The 14,419-nt window shown below is 37.1% G+C and overlaps 1 non-coding gene across 1 annotated transcript; it reads right to left on the minus strand.

The window, feature by feature from the left end:
* Positions 1-1,974: 1,974 nt before the first annotated feature.
* On the minus strand, positions 1,975-2,081 carry LOC145556948 (small nucleolar RNA R71). The gene has a single exon (XR_014092039.1). It is a non-coding gene; the product is annotated as a small nucleolar RNA R71 (small nucleolar RNA).
* Between the last annotated feature and the right edge of the window lie 12,338 nt (positions 2,082-14,419).

A 14,419-nucleotide genomic window follows, 5' to 3' on the forward strand; every position in this document is an offset into this window, starting at 1 on the left:
TTTTCCGGGTTTTTCATGGAGCAATTACGAACATTAAGAGGACACGACCATCTTTGAAGCCAAGGACCGGTTAGGTACGGTGATTAAGGGCTCGGTGTGTGATACTGGGGCATTTGGACCAAGTATTCAAGACCCGAAGAGGAAATCCGGATTGGGCCGAAGAATCAAGCCCAATCGAAGTCCAAGCCTCGAAGAGAAGACCGGGCTCGATCGGGCAAGCTTGCGCCCGATCGAGCGGGCGCGTAGAAGAAGGCACCAGCAAAAGGCGCGCCCGATCGGGTGAGCATTAGCTCGATCGGGCGCGGCTTCCCAGGAAGACCTTGAAGAAAAAGGCGGGCCTGACCGTGCGGCCCTACGCCCAATAAGGCGCGTGTTTTTGGAGGCACCTGATTGCCGAGATCTTAGTTTTCAATTAGGATTTGTTTTAGGGATGTTTATGTACGATTTTTGTACGTAATTTTGATTACCTTCTCTTTTAGACTTTCTCTCTCTACTTAGAATATTTTATCTCTCTTAAATTCTCTCAACTTTTTTCTTAATTCCATTCCTTAATCCAGATTTCTTTTGGTAATAATTTCTTCACTTTTAATTTCAGTTATTTTCTTTAATTCTTTTATCATGTCTTATTTTATTGTTTTGATTAGTTTAGATTTAATTATGCGCGAGTAGTTTTATTTCTAGGGTTTATGGGGATCTAATAAATAATATGAAGGGGTAATTTGTGATTGTTGATTATCAATGCTTGATTATTATCCTATTGATTTATTGAATGCTATGCAATTAGGTTTGGCCCGATTTAATTGTACGAGTTTAGCAATATTGATTCGAGATTTGAGATATGAGAATTGATTTTTAGGCTTAGTTTCAATAGGCGGACTAATTTATAAATGGTTAAGTCGAGATTCGAGAGATGAGATTTAATACCGATAAATTAACTTTGTGATTGTAATATGTAGCGAAAGCCCTTTATAATCTGATTGATTGATGCATTGATCATTGCTTATTATGATTTACCCTGGAATATTGTTTACTGGTGAACCTATGCCCTAGGTTTTTCCTTTATTGATTTACCTCTATTTTACTCCCTTCTTACTCTTACCTTTAGTAGTTTAATTACCTTTTTACAATAATTTGGTTACTTGATAATTTAGATTGCTTCTAATTAATTAGGAATAATTTGACTTGTTTTCCTGTGGTTCGACCCATCTTCCCTATCGACATAGTTAGTGGATTTAAGTTTTATTTTTTATTAGGTGAATACGACTTGATGAGTCTGTCAAAATTTGGCGACGTTGCAAGGGAAACGGTTTTATATTTATTTTCTAATTATTTTTTGTAGTCTAGATTATCCTCTCTTATCTCAGAGAACGTTAGTTCTTTGAGGAAATTCTCATATTTGTCTTTAGATCCGTGTTTATGCCCAGGTGTTCTAGATCAGGTTACATCCCATTTGATCAAGAGATCGAGCGCTTGTTTCATAGGAAAAGGAATCTTTATAGACAAAATCCTGGGAGGTTCTGAGGAAAACAATTATTGAAGAGACCCTCCAACTGATTCTAGTGACTCAGAAATTCCTTCAGATTCTGAATAAAAGATGACGGCTCAAAAGAAGCTCAATGACTACTCGCAGCCAAAGCTCACAGATTTTCCACACCTTACTCCCACTCCGGCCCTTGATGGAGTACAATTGAAATCATGCCCCAATTTATCACCATGATAGAGAGGAAGCAATTTAGTGGAGCTAAGGGTGAAGATCCTAATCTTCACATTGCAGATTTCTGCCAATATTGCAACACCATTAGACAAGCCGGGGTCACGCAGGACCAAATCAGGGAGATTATTTTTCCCTGTTCATTATATGACAAATCTAAATTATGGTTTAATGGTTGCAATAGAACTGCACTTGGTAATACTGACTGGGAAACTCTTTCCTTGAATTTTTATAATAAATATTACCGTGCAGAGAGAACAGCTGTACTTAGAAGTGCTATTCAGAACTTTGCTCAAGAGGCCAATAAAACTTTATATGAGGCTTGGGAGAGGTTCAAGGATCTACAGAGAGAATGCCCCCACCACAATCTGGCACAATGGTAATTGATCCAAGCTTTCTACAATGGACTTGGAAATTTATCTAGATCAGTTCTAGATTCTATAACTAGTGGGAGATTCATGAATTTAAATGTGGACGATGCCGGAAAGGTTATCGAAGTTATGGCATTACACAATTCCCAATACGGGAATCCGAGAGGGTTTGCGAATAAAGGAAAACATAATGTTGATTCTGTATCCTTTTTGCAAGCTCAATTAACATCTATTTGTTAGAAATTAGATAATCTTACAGCTACTCCTAACTCTGTAGCTAATGTTTCTGCTGTTGCTAACAATGAATCTTTTTGTGAAAATTGTGGAATTATAGGGCATTGGGAGCAAGATTGTAGGAGTTCCATGGAACAAGTTAATGCGTTCCAAACCTATAGGCAAAATAACTCATATTCCAACTCTTATAATCCTGGTCACCGGAACCATCCATATCTTTCGTACCGGAGTACAATGTATAAAACCCTCCACCTCCACAACAACCACAATAGTAACCCCTACCACGGCAGAAATATTACCACCCAAATTCTAGCCAGAAAAACCAAGCACAACCCTCATCGTCTTCTGACCCTGCTATGACATAAATAAGAGCAATGCTTACTAACATGCAAAAGCATATGGAGAGTAGAGATGTGCAAATTGATTCTATTTTAGCCCATAATAAAATCATGGATAATCAAATTAAACAACATTCATCTACCCTACAAACCCGTAAGCAGGGAGCTCTACCATCGCAACCAATCCATCCCACAAATCATGCCAATGCAATCACTCTAAGGAGTGGTTCACACTATGATGGACCTCCTATGCCAAAGGAAGATGGACCAGTTCCTAATCCAGATTCCTCTATACCAAACGCTAATCCAGCTAACCCTGCAGGGCTACAAAAAAATACTTACAGTTCTAATGTTTCTTTGCAGGGTAAATCTCAGGATAAGGGAGGATATGTGTAGAGCCCAGTTATCAAACTACCGTTCCCTAATAGACAATTAAAGAGTAAGTTTGATAAACAATTCGATAAGTTCTTAGTGGTTAAGAAAAACTTGCAAGTAACAGTTCCTTTCACTGATTTAATCACTCAGGTTCCTGCATATGCTAAATTTATGAAAGACATTCTGACTAGGAAAAGGGCCTTTAATGAGGTAGAAACTGTAGCTTTTACAGAGGAATGTAGTGCCTTATTGCAAAATAAATCCCCTCCTAAATTAAAGGATCCTGGTAGTTTTTCTATCCCTTGTCATATAGGGAATATTTTTATTGATGAAGCTTTGGGTGATTTGGGTGCCAGTGTCAGTGTTATGCCATCGTCTATCTGTGCTAAACTTAATATGGGTGATTTAAAAGTTACTAATATAACTTTGCAAATGGCAGATCATTCTGTAAAATACCCTCTAGGTATTTTATAGGATGTCCCTGTCAGTGTTGGTAAATTTTTTATCCCTGTTGATTTTGTAGTTTTAGACATGGCTGAGGATACACAAATACCCATTATATTAGGTAGGCCTTTCCTCCAAACTGCAGGAGCCATTATTGATTTAAAAAATGGTAAACTAACTCTTTCTGTTGGTGATGATAATGTTACTTTTAATTTAGGGAAAGTTTTGAAAGGGCCTATGGTAGAGGAAAATTGTTGTTTTATTAATGTTATTGATATAAAGGACGATATTTGTGATGATAGCTTGCCACAGGTTCTTGCAAGGGATCCCTTAGAGGAAATTCTTTGTGGGAATTAATCTGCAGATAATGCAAGTGTATGGGGTAATGAAGTACGGGATATTGAAAGAGCTCTTTTCCTAAAAGAGTTAGACTCCAAAGAGACAATGATGGTAGTAAATTTAGTTCAGGAATCGAAACCTGCAGAGGTCAAGAAACCTGAACTAAAACCTCTCCCTTCTCACATAAAATATATTTTTCTACATGAGCACGAACTATACCCCGTGATCATCAGTACTGCACTTGATGACTGTAGGGAATATTTCAAGCATTATCCCTAGCTTGAAACCCACTGTGATCGTACACTAAAGTACGGTGGCGTCCAAAGGGAAAGAAGATAGAGCAAAAGAGTCGCCAACAAGTTTTTTTAGGAACTTGTAAACCGTTCACGAGGTGAAGGTTACACCCCTTGACGATCCATGAGATCGTCAACTCCAATAGATCTTGAACCATGACTGGTAGTTCGGGGATGAAGGTACAAATCCAACCTAAAAGAGATTGAACCTGCCCTAATAATAGGCCTCTACTTTATTCTGATCGTATTCATGTGCGCTTTCTCACTAACATGCAATCAATAGGATTCACCCTAAACTTGTTTATCTATGTTGGTTGAATATTAATGCACAAATAAAACTATTATTGGCGACCACTTGAATTATAATCAAATTAACCCTAAAAAAGATTATTAATTATCTTCTTAAGCGTGATTCAAGTACAAATTCCCTTTAAACATGCATAAAAGGTGTGATCAAGCAATAACAATAAAATATCAAGCAACATAATCATAATAACAATAATAATAATCAAAATAATTATAATCATCATAAAATAATCATAGTTATCATAATCATGTTAAGGCATAATAATAGCAACATCTTGGGCATGGTACTAACAAGATTAATAACAAACCCTAGCATGTCACTAAGCGTTAAAAATCAGAGCTTTACCCCTAACATGATACTAACAATCATAAATATTAGGAAGAACTTAAAAGGCGTCATAGAAACCATAATTGACATTAAAGTTACCCTAGACATGATACTAGGAAGATCAAAACGCCCTAACATAACATTAGGAATCATAATAACAACCTATGCATGATTTCTACATAATAACATCAATAAAAACCATTAAAGCACTTACTTGGATGCCTCGTACCTCCTTCTAATAACAAAATACACGCGTTAGTAACTTTAAGGAAAATAATAACCAAACAATTAAATTAAATAATTGAAATAGAGATTTGGGACCAAACCCTCAGAAATTTAAACTTTTCACGTCTAGGACGAAGGAAACTTTGAATATGGCTAGGTGTTTCTAGGTATTGCGAATGCAGAATTTTGTATTTTGAGAAAAGGCTAATTTAGAAAAGAGTGAGAGAGAGAGAGAGTAAGTAATCAAGAATTTCTTGATGAGAGTTGGTGATAATTGGTGAATGAAAACGGAGTTTTTAGAAGACTATTCATAGAGAAAATCAGCCGAAAAGATAAAAACTCGAAACAGAGTTCTGAAGCGTAAAACGAGGTTAGCGCCAGACGCTGACATTAGCGTCAGGCGCCAAGCTTAGCGTTAGGCGCTAATGCTGGCGTTTGGCGCTAACTTAATTATTGACGATTTTTCTAAATATCAGATAGAAATTGCTATACAGGAGGATAAAATCGAATTTTCCTCAAAAACATTCTTTTATTCTGATTAAAACACTAAAAAGTCAACAAAAGTCAATTTATCAATGCTAATTGAATTAGGAATGAAAAGAACCTTCTAGAAGAATCTAGAACACTAAAACCATTCCCAATGGAATTAGGAATGATAAATCGATAATAGGCCCTCTTTAGATCATTGGGCCGCATATAAGGCTCAAACCAGGCCCAATTTAGTAATTTGGCCATAACTTCCTCAATATTCATCGGAATTGGGCTTATAATGTATCGTCAGAAAGGTCTTTTCAAGACCTATCCAACTACACTACTATTGGACCCATATCATGGACCAACCAAACTGGATTGGCTATTCTCTTATAATAGGTTTTCAAAAACAGAGAGAAGAGAAAAGAAATAAAAAATATCCGCAACACTAAACTTTCCACACTTTCACTTCATTCAATTATGATTCGACGTGAAAGACACTCATCACCGGGGTTGGTTTTGGGGAGACACAAATGGGTGTCTACAGAAGCCCCCACTTTGACTGAGTTTGGAGAAACGCAAGTTTCGAAAACAAAAGTCAAAGTATCGATAGGGACAGAGAATGATTCAGAACGTTCAGCGATCCTAAATCACTCTTGTAACGCCGATACCTACAAAACTAGCATTAGTTAAAACAGATAAGAGAGTTAAGAAACGCGTATCTTGCACCGTCGAGCACACGTCTCTGTAAGGGTAACCGATTTGTTGTGACGATCTTCCGCATGCTAGAGAATACCGCCTGAAGACTGCTACGCCTGTAACTGCCTCCAATTTCCGCCGTGATAGTCTTCGAAAAGATCAATGCTTGTTGATCCTTAATGCTGCTATGCCAGTACGTCGACGCTTTGCTGCTTGTGAACCAGTATGTCGGTGCTTTTGCTGTGATGACAATCCTCTTTTATTTGGGAATAGTTGCCAACACAACTGTTGTATGATGTATGACAATCCGACTTAGGGAAAGTTGTCAATGCTTTGTAACAATCCATCCTTGGAAATATTGCCACGATGAAGCGACAATCCATATCTCGGAAAATTTTCCAAAATCCAATTTTTAGAAAAGTTGCCAATGCTTCGTAACAATCTGTCATAAGAACTTTGTTATGATCAACAATTCACATCTTGGAATATAACTCTTGAAGGCAATCCACCTTGGAAATTTGCCAGTGATATGCGACAATCCTTTTAGGAAAATATTGCCACAATTGACAATCCGTGTCTTGGAACATTTGCAAAACAGAGTCGACCGACAATCCACTTCGGGAAAATTTACCACTTGCTGAAATGAATGACAATCCACATTGAGGAAATTTTGCCGAAATTTATTATGAATAGAGTCCTACAACAATTCTTTGGGAAATTTTGCCATAGGGAACTAGGTGTATGACAATCCAATCTCGGAAAACTTGCCAGCGATGGCAATACGAACTTCGAAAAAATTGCCAAACAGGGAAGGAGCACGACAATCCACGCTTGGAAACTTTTCTAGAGATGACAATCCAATCTTGGAAAAATTGTCGTTGTAGAAGATGCACGACAATCCATATTTGGAAATAATGTTAGTTGGGGAGGACAATCCAATTTTTGGAAAAATTGTCGTTTAAGAAGAATGCGCGACAATCCGTATTTGGAAATATTGTCGTTTAAGAAGAATGCGCGACAATCCGTATTTGGAAATATTATCGTTTAAGTGCTTGTTTTTAAACCGATACGTTGGTTCTTGTAATGAGCCAGTGTTTTAGCCGCTTAAGCTAAGTGAGACGATTTTTTGTCAGGTCAATCACTTACTACGATTGTAATCGAGCCGACTTCTAATCGTGTCAATTTTCTTATAGGGGCTAACTGGCGTACCAAGGAACCTGAAGTTGTTGTATGAGGTCGAAATAACCATTCTGAGAGGCTTCGAGCTGTGTCGCTGCTGAAATATTGATGGCGCCAAGAATTGGCTTTGTCGCTAGACACTTGGATCTAGCGCCAGGCGCTGAACTTTGTTGTCAGGCGACAACCTTATTGTCTGGCGTTGGAGTCGGGTCTTCCCTATTCTGCTCTTACTGCCACTGTTGCTTGGTTTTGCTATGAGCTTTGAGCTTGGTCGTTTCCTTTAAACCAAATCCGATCAAATCTTTTGTAAATTAAAGCTCATTATCTCTAATTTACTTATCCATGTAACTCCTCTTATCTTGGAGGAATCTCCTGTATTATATTCGCGCTTTTTTTGAAAAAAATCTGGGAATGTCCTCGCTTGTTGGGATGCACCTATATTTATATCTTTGACTATAGAACTTTGCTTATCTTTCTTTAGGGTTGACCTAAGACTTAGTGCGGACTCAATGTGATAACACGACATGACTTAATGTGTACATGACTCGTGTGTGCATTGTAATGTGATCGTGGGACTCGAAAATGCAAAAAAGCAAAAATTTTCCGTCATTTTTGTGTAGGGTACCGACTTTCTCCCAAACAAGAAAGACACGAAAAAGAATCGAAGTGAAGTTTTTTTTGAAGACGCATGTTGAATGAGGTTAATCCGTTAACGTTGTCTCTCACAGTACAAGGATTGTAACATCTTAAACTATCCTAGTTGACTCGATAATGAAAGTATTTAGGTAACTACTTAGGCACGGAGGCTAAGCACTTTATACTCGTGATGTGATAACAATTACAAGTAATGAGATATTTTGATATGACAAGGCATGCTTTAACGTTGTGTTAAGATTTCATGACAAAGGGTTCCTAAGGGAAGTATATTTGGCCATGTATCTGTGATTTGTGTGAATAGTAACACTAAGGTTAGGCCGCAAGGCTAAGTGTGTGGAAAGATATTGAAAAGAGTCAGATGGTAGTGACTCTTTAGGCTAGGTAAGCTAATGTAAGGATCAAGCCCCCAATTCTAGCTCTAAATAGATAGAGATGAGCATAGGAGACCCGTTGATATGATCATGGTGTGAGTGTGTGAATGTGAATATGAATGCATTTTTATTACGGCCGCACCTGGATGTGAGGTTACCTACGTATCTGTTAGGAATCAGGCCGAACGTAGCTCTAGCCGAACCTCACACAAGTGTGTGTATACCTCAAAAAGGTCTTTTTAAGGGTTTGTAACGTGGTTAGGATAAAGGTTATAGAAGAAAGGGATAAAAGCTCAAGACCCTTGATAAGGCCCTAAAGTGTACAACCTTGCTTTTGAATTTTTTTTTTTTATACTTGAGGCTTTCTATTCTTTTTTAGCTCTTCCTTTTTTTTTTTTTTTTTTTTTTTTTGCTCTTTTTTTTTTTTTTGGCTTTTGCATTTTTTTTACTTTTATAAGTGTGGGCAATCCCGATCATGCGGTCTATCACTCACTTGGAATTCATGTTTCTCAGGCACGGTATCGAGAAATCGATTAGAGACGCAATCTAAGACGTGTTCTTATCAAAGACATTTTCATATCAAAGACATTGGAACACTAGCCCTTTTGTACACTTTTATTTATTATTTTTTTATTTTGATCTTTTGAAGTCACTCAAGATTTTATGAAATTGAAAATTGCATAAGTTGCACACAATCCCATCCCAAAGTTAGGTAGATATGGGTTGAAAAATGAAAGGTATATCATTAGACTAGGCTCAAAGTGGTTTATCAAAAAAGGATTGCATATTTGAAGGTTGAACGGTGATATGATGTGGCTACAAGGGGTGCCTCAAATCATTGGTATACCTTGTGCTTAGTTTGACATGGATTTTTTTTTTATAAATGCAATGTATTGAAATGATCATATGCAAGGAAATAAATGCTCATTTTATTAAAAGGGAAAAAGAAAGATTCTACAAAATTAATCTAAGGGAAAAGAAATGTGCCTATGCTAGACTTATTGGGGGGAAAGGGTAAATAAAAAAAGAAAAAAAAAAAGAGGTCATGAAATCTCGTCGTTGAAGCTCGCCTCTGTCTTGTGTCGTTTGCTTCATCATCACCGAGTCTTCTCGTTAGCTAGAGGCAATGGGATCTTATTTGCTTCTATGAGATCTTGAATGAGATTTTGAAACCTGTAGCATTCATCAGTGGTATGACCATTTCCTCGATGGTATTTGCAATAAGAGTTCAGATTCCATCTCGAAGATCAATTTTCTGGCGTTGGATCCTCGGTAGGGCCAATAGGTTTGATTAACCCTCGGTCATAGAGATGATCGAAAGCAGCATCGTAGGTCATTCCAATGCGTGTGAAATCTCTCCTGGGTTTCCTTTTAGGTCCTTGATTGTCCATGGCTAAGACACCATTATGGTCAAAGGTAATAACATTATTACTAGAGTGGGCGTTTTCGGAAGAAGAAGGATTGTCGTTCTTCTTTCCTTTACAGCCACTGTGGTTACTATTGTTAGTAGCTTTTTGTTTTGGGAGGTCATCAACGATTTCAATTCCTATGTCATAAACGGCTTTGAAAGTATTCAAGTTGTGTTGATATTTTAAGTGCTTCGAACACTTTTCTTGGAGACTCTTGATAAACGTCCTCACAGACTCTTTTTCGGCGGGGACCTCAATCATCTTAGCCGAAGTTTCCCTCCACTTATTGAAGAAATATGTAATGCCTTCGTTCTCTTTTTGTCTTAGCATCTCAAGTTGTCTATAATCGGTTTCAACTTTAATATTGCACTTGTACCTATCAATGAAAGCGTTTACTATCGATTCCCAGGTAGAGGTTTTCCCTTTGTAAAGGGAGAAGAAACATTGTAGGCAAACGGTTTCAAGAGATAGAGAAAATATAGAGGGAAACACTTTCTTATCTATACCCTTAATACTTATTATTGTTTCAAAATCTCTTAATTAAAAATAAGGGTTTTCAGTTGCCTTGAATTTCGGGATGTCGTTGGCATTGAACTTATGCGGAAGATGTTCTTTGTCCACTAAGACCCCTTGTGAACTAATGCCTTGAAACTTGTAATCACTAGATAGCTTACTCAAGCTTTCTTGCATGAGCTCCATTTGTTGTTGCTTCACTAGGTCATCAATTTTGAGGTTAAAACCTTCAATGCCTCAGTCACGGTAGTCAATTGATTCTTAAGTTCATTGACTTCTTCTTGAGTTGCCATTATCCTTTTAGATTTCCTCATTTGACGAATTGGCTTATCAAAAAGTAAGACTTGAATAAAGAGGTTGTCCTTGATTAATCCCCCTTCTGTACTCGACTAAGTACTGTGGAAAAGAAAGTTGGGGTTATTCATTGTTAATTATTTGACTAAAACTCTATTCAACATGCAATGGATGGAGGAAGTAAAGAAAGATGATATAGATGGAAGGATATGAAGAATTAGGAAAGGAATGTACCCCCAACTCAAATGACGGAAAAAACCGACTCATGCATGAACCTAAGACATGGTCATGGTTGTATATACTCAAAGTGTGTGCTAAGACTGGTGAGTGTAGGTGACATGTTAAGATTCGTGTCATGACCAGGTGGCTAGACTATGTGACTAGACTTAATTAACGACTTAACACGGTATTATTAACAATAAAAATTGACCGAATTAATTAGCAAACTGTTTAATTAGACACAAATTGATGACTCAAACAATAAATCAAACTGTCGTCAAAACGACAGGACTGGCGCCTCTCTTTGCAGTGTGGCGCCAGACGATAAGATTATCGCTAGGCACTACACTCCACAGAGTGGCGCTACAGTTCAAACTTTGGCGCCATTGCCGGAGCGTCGATCTGAAACTGTTTTCGGTATTATTGCTCAACAGGGGTATGCCTAAAGTCGTACTAAGTCAATTCTGGTTAAAATATTAGAGTTTATTTACTCAAAGTAATTAATTAATTAATTAATTAGGCAAAGTTCTTTTAGTCATTTATTTAATCTTAGCACAAGGCAATCAAACAGTTAGGAAAAACATAAACCATATGCACAACAAATAATGCACAATTAGTCAAGTAGGCACGATATGATGCAATGAGTTTGCAACCTAACCATGGCTCTAGTTCTCTAAAGTTCAGGATGTGGGTTAGTCAATAAAGGGCCCATGGTTAATTTCCCGGATGCACCGCGCGAAAGCCTAACCGTGAAGGGTTGTCGCGAGTGGATGGGACACCGCGAATTTTTTTAAAAAAATTTGCTTCCATGGTTTGGTGAATTCAACATTCTCGGATGTACGCTTTGTTGCTCAGAGCGTTCAATCAGGTAGATGGAGCATGAATTCCCAGAGGGTTATGTCCATATGTATAACACATATGGGTTTTAGAAAAGTAAGAAAAAACTCAATCAGGAAGTAGGATCGAGCGAACAATGCTAAAAACTGGTCGAAATTAGAACGCATATTTCTGGCTCGATCCTAGTTGTGAAAGATATTTCTCAAATTTCCTACGTGTAAAAATCCTATGTTATAACTCATTACGGATGGTCTGTCCAATGAGATCTTTTTTTATGCATATGACAATAATGTTAATCAAAATTACGCACATGAAATACTTAGAACTTTTCGAGTCTCATCCACTCATTCTAAATCATTGCCGAAATAAATTTCAGGAATTAAAATAGAAATCCTCCCCACTGCAGTCGCCAAAAACTGTAGGGAATATTTCAAGCATTATCCCTAGCTTGAACCCCATTGTGATCGTACACTAAAGTACGGTGGCGTCCAAAGGGAAAGAAGATAGAGTAAAAGAGTGGCCAACAAAAATTTTTTAGGAACTTGTAAACCGTTGACGAGGTGAAGGTTACACCCCTTAACAACCATGAGATCGTCAACTCCAATAGGTCTTGAACCATGACTGGTAGTTCGAGGATGAAGGTACAAATCCAACCAAAAAGAGATTAAACCTGCCCTAATAATAGGCCTCTACTTTATTCTGATCGTATTCATGTGCGCTTTCTGACTAACATGCAATCAATAGGATTCACCCTAAACCTGTTTATCTATGTTAGTTGATTATTAATGCACAAATAAAACTATTGTTGGCGATCACTTGAATTATAATCAAATTAACCCTAAATAAGATTATTAATTATATTCTTAAGCTTGATTACAAGTAAAAATTCCCTTTAAACATGCATAAAAGGTGTGATCAAGCAATAACAATAAAATATCAAGCAACATAGTCATAATAACAATAATAATAATCAAAATAATCATAATCATCTTTAAATAATCATATTTATCATAATCATGTTAAGGAATAATAGCAAGATCATGGGAAGGATACTAACAGGATTAATAACAAACTCTAGCATGTCACTAAGCATTAAAAATCAAAGCTTTAGCCCTAACATGATACTAACAATCATAAATATTAGGAAGAACATAAAAGGCATCAAAGAAATCATAATTGACATTAAAGTTACCCTAGACATGATACTAGGAAGATCAAAACGCTCTAACATAACTTTAGGAATCATAATAACAACCTAAGCATGATTTCTATACAATAACATCAATAAAAACCATTAAAGCACTTACTTGGATGCCTCGTACCTCTTTCTAATAACAAAATACACGCTTTAGTAACTTCAAGGAAAATAATAACCAAACAATTAAATTAAATAATTGAAATAGAGATTTGGGACCAAACCCTCAGAAATTAAAACCTTTCACGTCTAGGACGAAGGCAACTTCGAATATGGCTAGGTGTGTCTAGGTCTTGCGAATGCAAAATTTTGTATTTTGAGAAAAGGTTAGTTTAGAAGAAAGAGAGAGAGAGAGAGAGAGAGTAAGCAATCAAGGATTTCTTGATGAGAGTTGGTGATAATTGGTGAATGAAAACGGAGTTTTTAGAAGACTATTTATTGAGAAAATCAGCCGAAAAGATAAAAAATCGAAACAGAATTCTGACGCGTAAAACGAGGTTAGCGCCAAACGCTGACATTAGCCCCAGGAGCTAACCCTAGCGCTAGGCGCCAAGCTTAGCGTCAGGCGCTAATGCTGGTGTTTGGCGCTAACTTAATTATTGATGCGTTTTCTAAAAATCAGATAGAAATTGCTGTACAGGAGGATAAAATCGTATTTTCCTCAAAAACATTCTTTTATTCTGATTAAAACTCTATAAAGTCAACAAAAGTCAATTTATCAATGCTAATTGAATTAGGAATGAAAAAAACCTTCTAGAAGAATCCAGAAGACTAAAACCATTCCTAATGGCATTAGGAATGATAAATCCATATTAGGCCCTCCTCTAGATCATTGGGCCGCATATAAGGCTCAAACCAGGCCCAGCTTAGTAATTTGGCCATAACTTCCTCAATATTCATTGGAATTGGGCTTATAATATATCGTCGGAAAGGTCTTTTCAAACCCTATCCAACTACACTACTATTGAACCCATATCATGGACCAACCAAACTGGGTTGGTTGTTTTCTTAAAATAGGTTTTTAAAAACAGAGATAAGAGAAAAGGAATTAAAAATATCCGCAACACTAAACTTTCCACAGTTTCACTTCATTCGATTATAATTCGACGTGGAAGGTACTCATCACTGGGTTTGGTTTTGGGGAGACACAAATGTGTGTCTACAATTACCTACAAACTTCCCAACTTCTAGGGGTTCTTCAAACCCATAAGAAAGCAATTGGGTACAGTATTGATGATCTCAAGGGTATTAGCTCTAACTTTTGTATGCACAGGATAAATTTAGAGGATAACTATAAGCCCTACATTCAACCCCAGAGAAGATTGAATCCTAATATGCAGGAAGTAGTAAAGAAAGAGGTTATGAAATTACTCGATGCAGGTATAGTATTATCTATCCTATTTCTAACTCCAAGTGGGTAAGTCCTATGCCTGTAGTGCCTAAAAAAGGTGGGATGACTGTGATTACAAATGAGAAAAATGAATTAATCCCCACTAGAACTGTAATAGGGTGGCGTATGTATGTGCATTGATTATCATAGATTAAATACCGCCACTAAAAAGGACCACTTCCCCCTCCTCTTTAATGATCAAATCATTAAGAGGTTAGCTA

The sequence above is a fragment of the Chenopodium album genome, chromosome 8, assembly GCF_948465745.1.
Source record: "Chenopodium album chromosome 8, dcCheAlbu1.1, whole genome shotgun sequence".
NCBI classification, from domain to species: Eukaryota; Viridiplantae; Streptophyta; class Magnoliopsida; order Caryophyllales; family Amaranthaceae; genus Chenopodium; species Chenopodium album.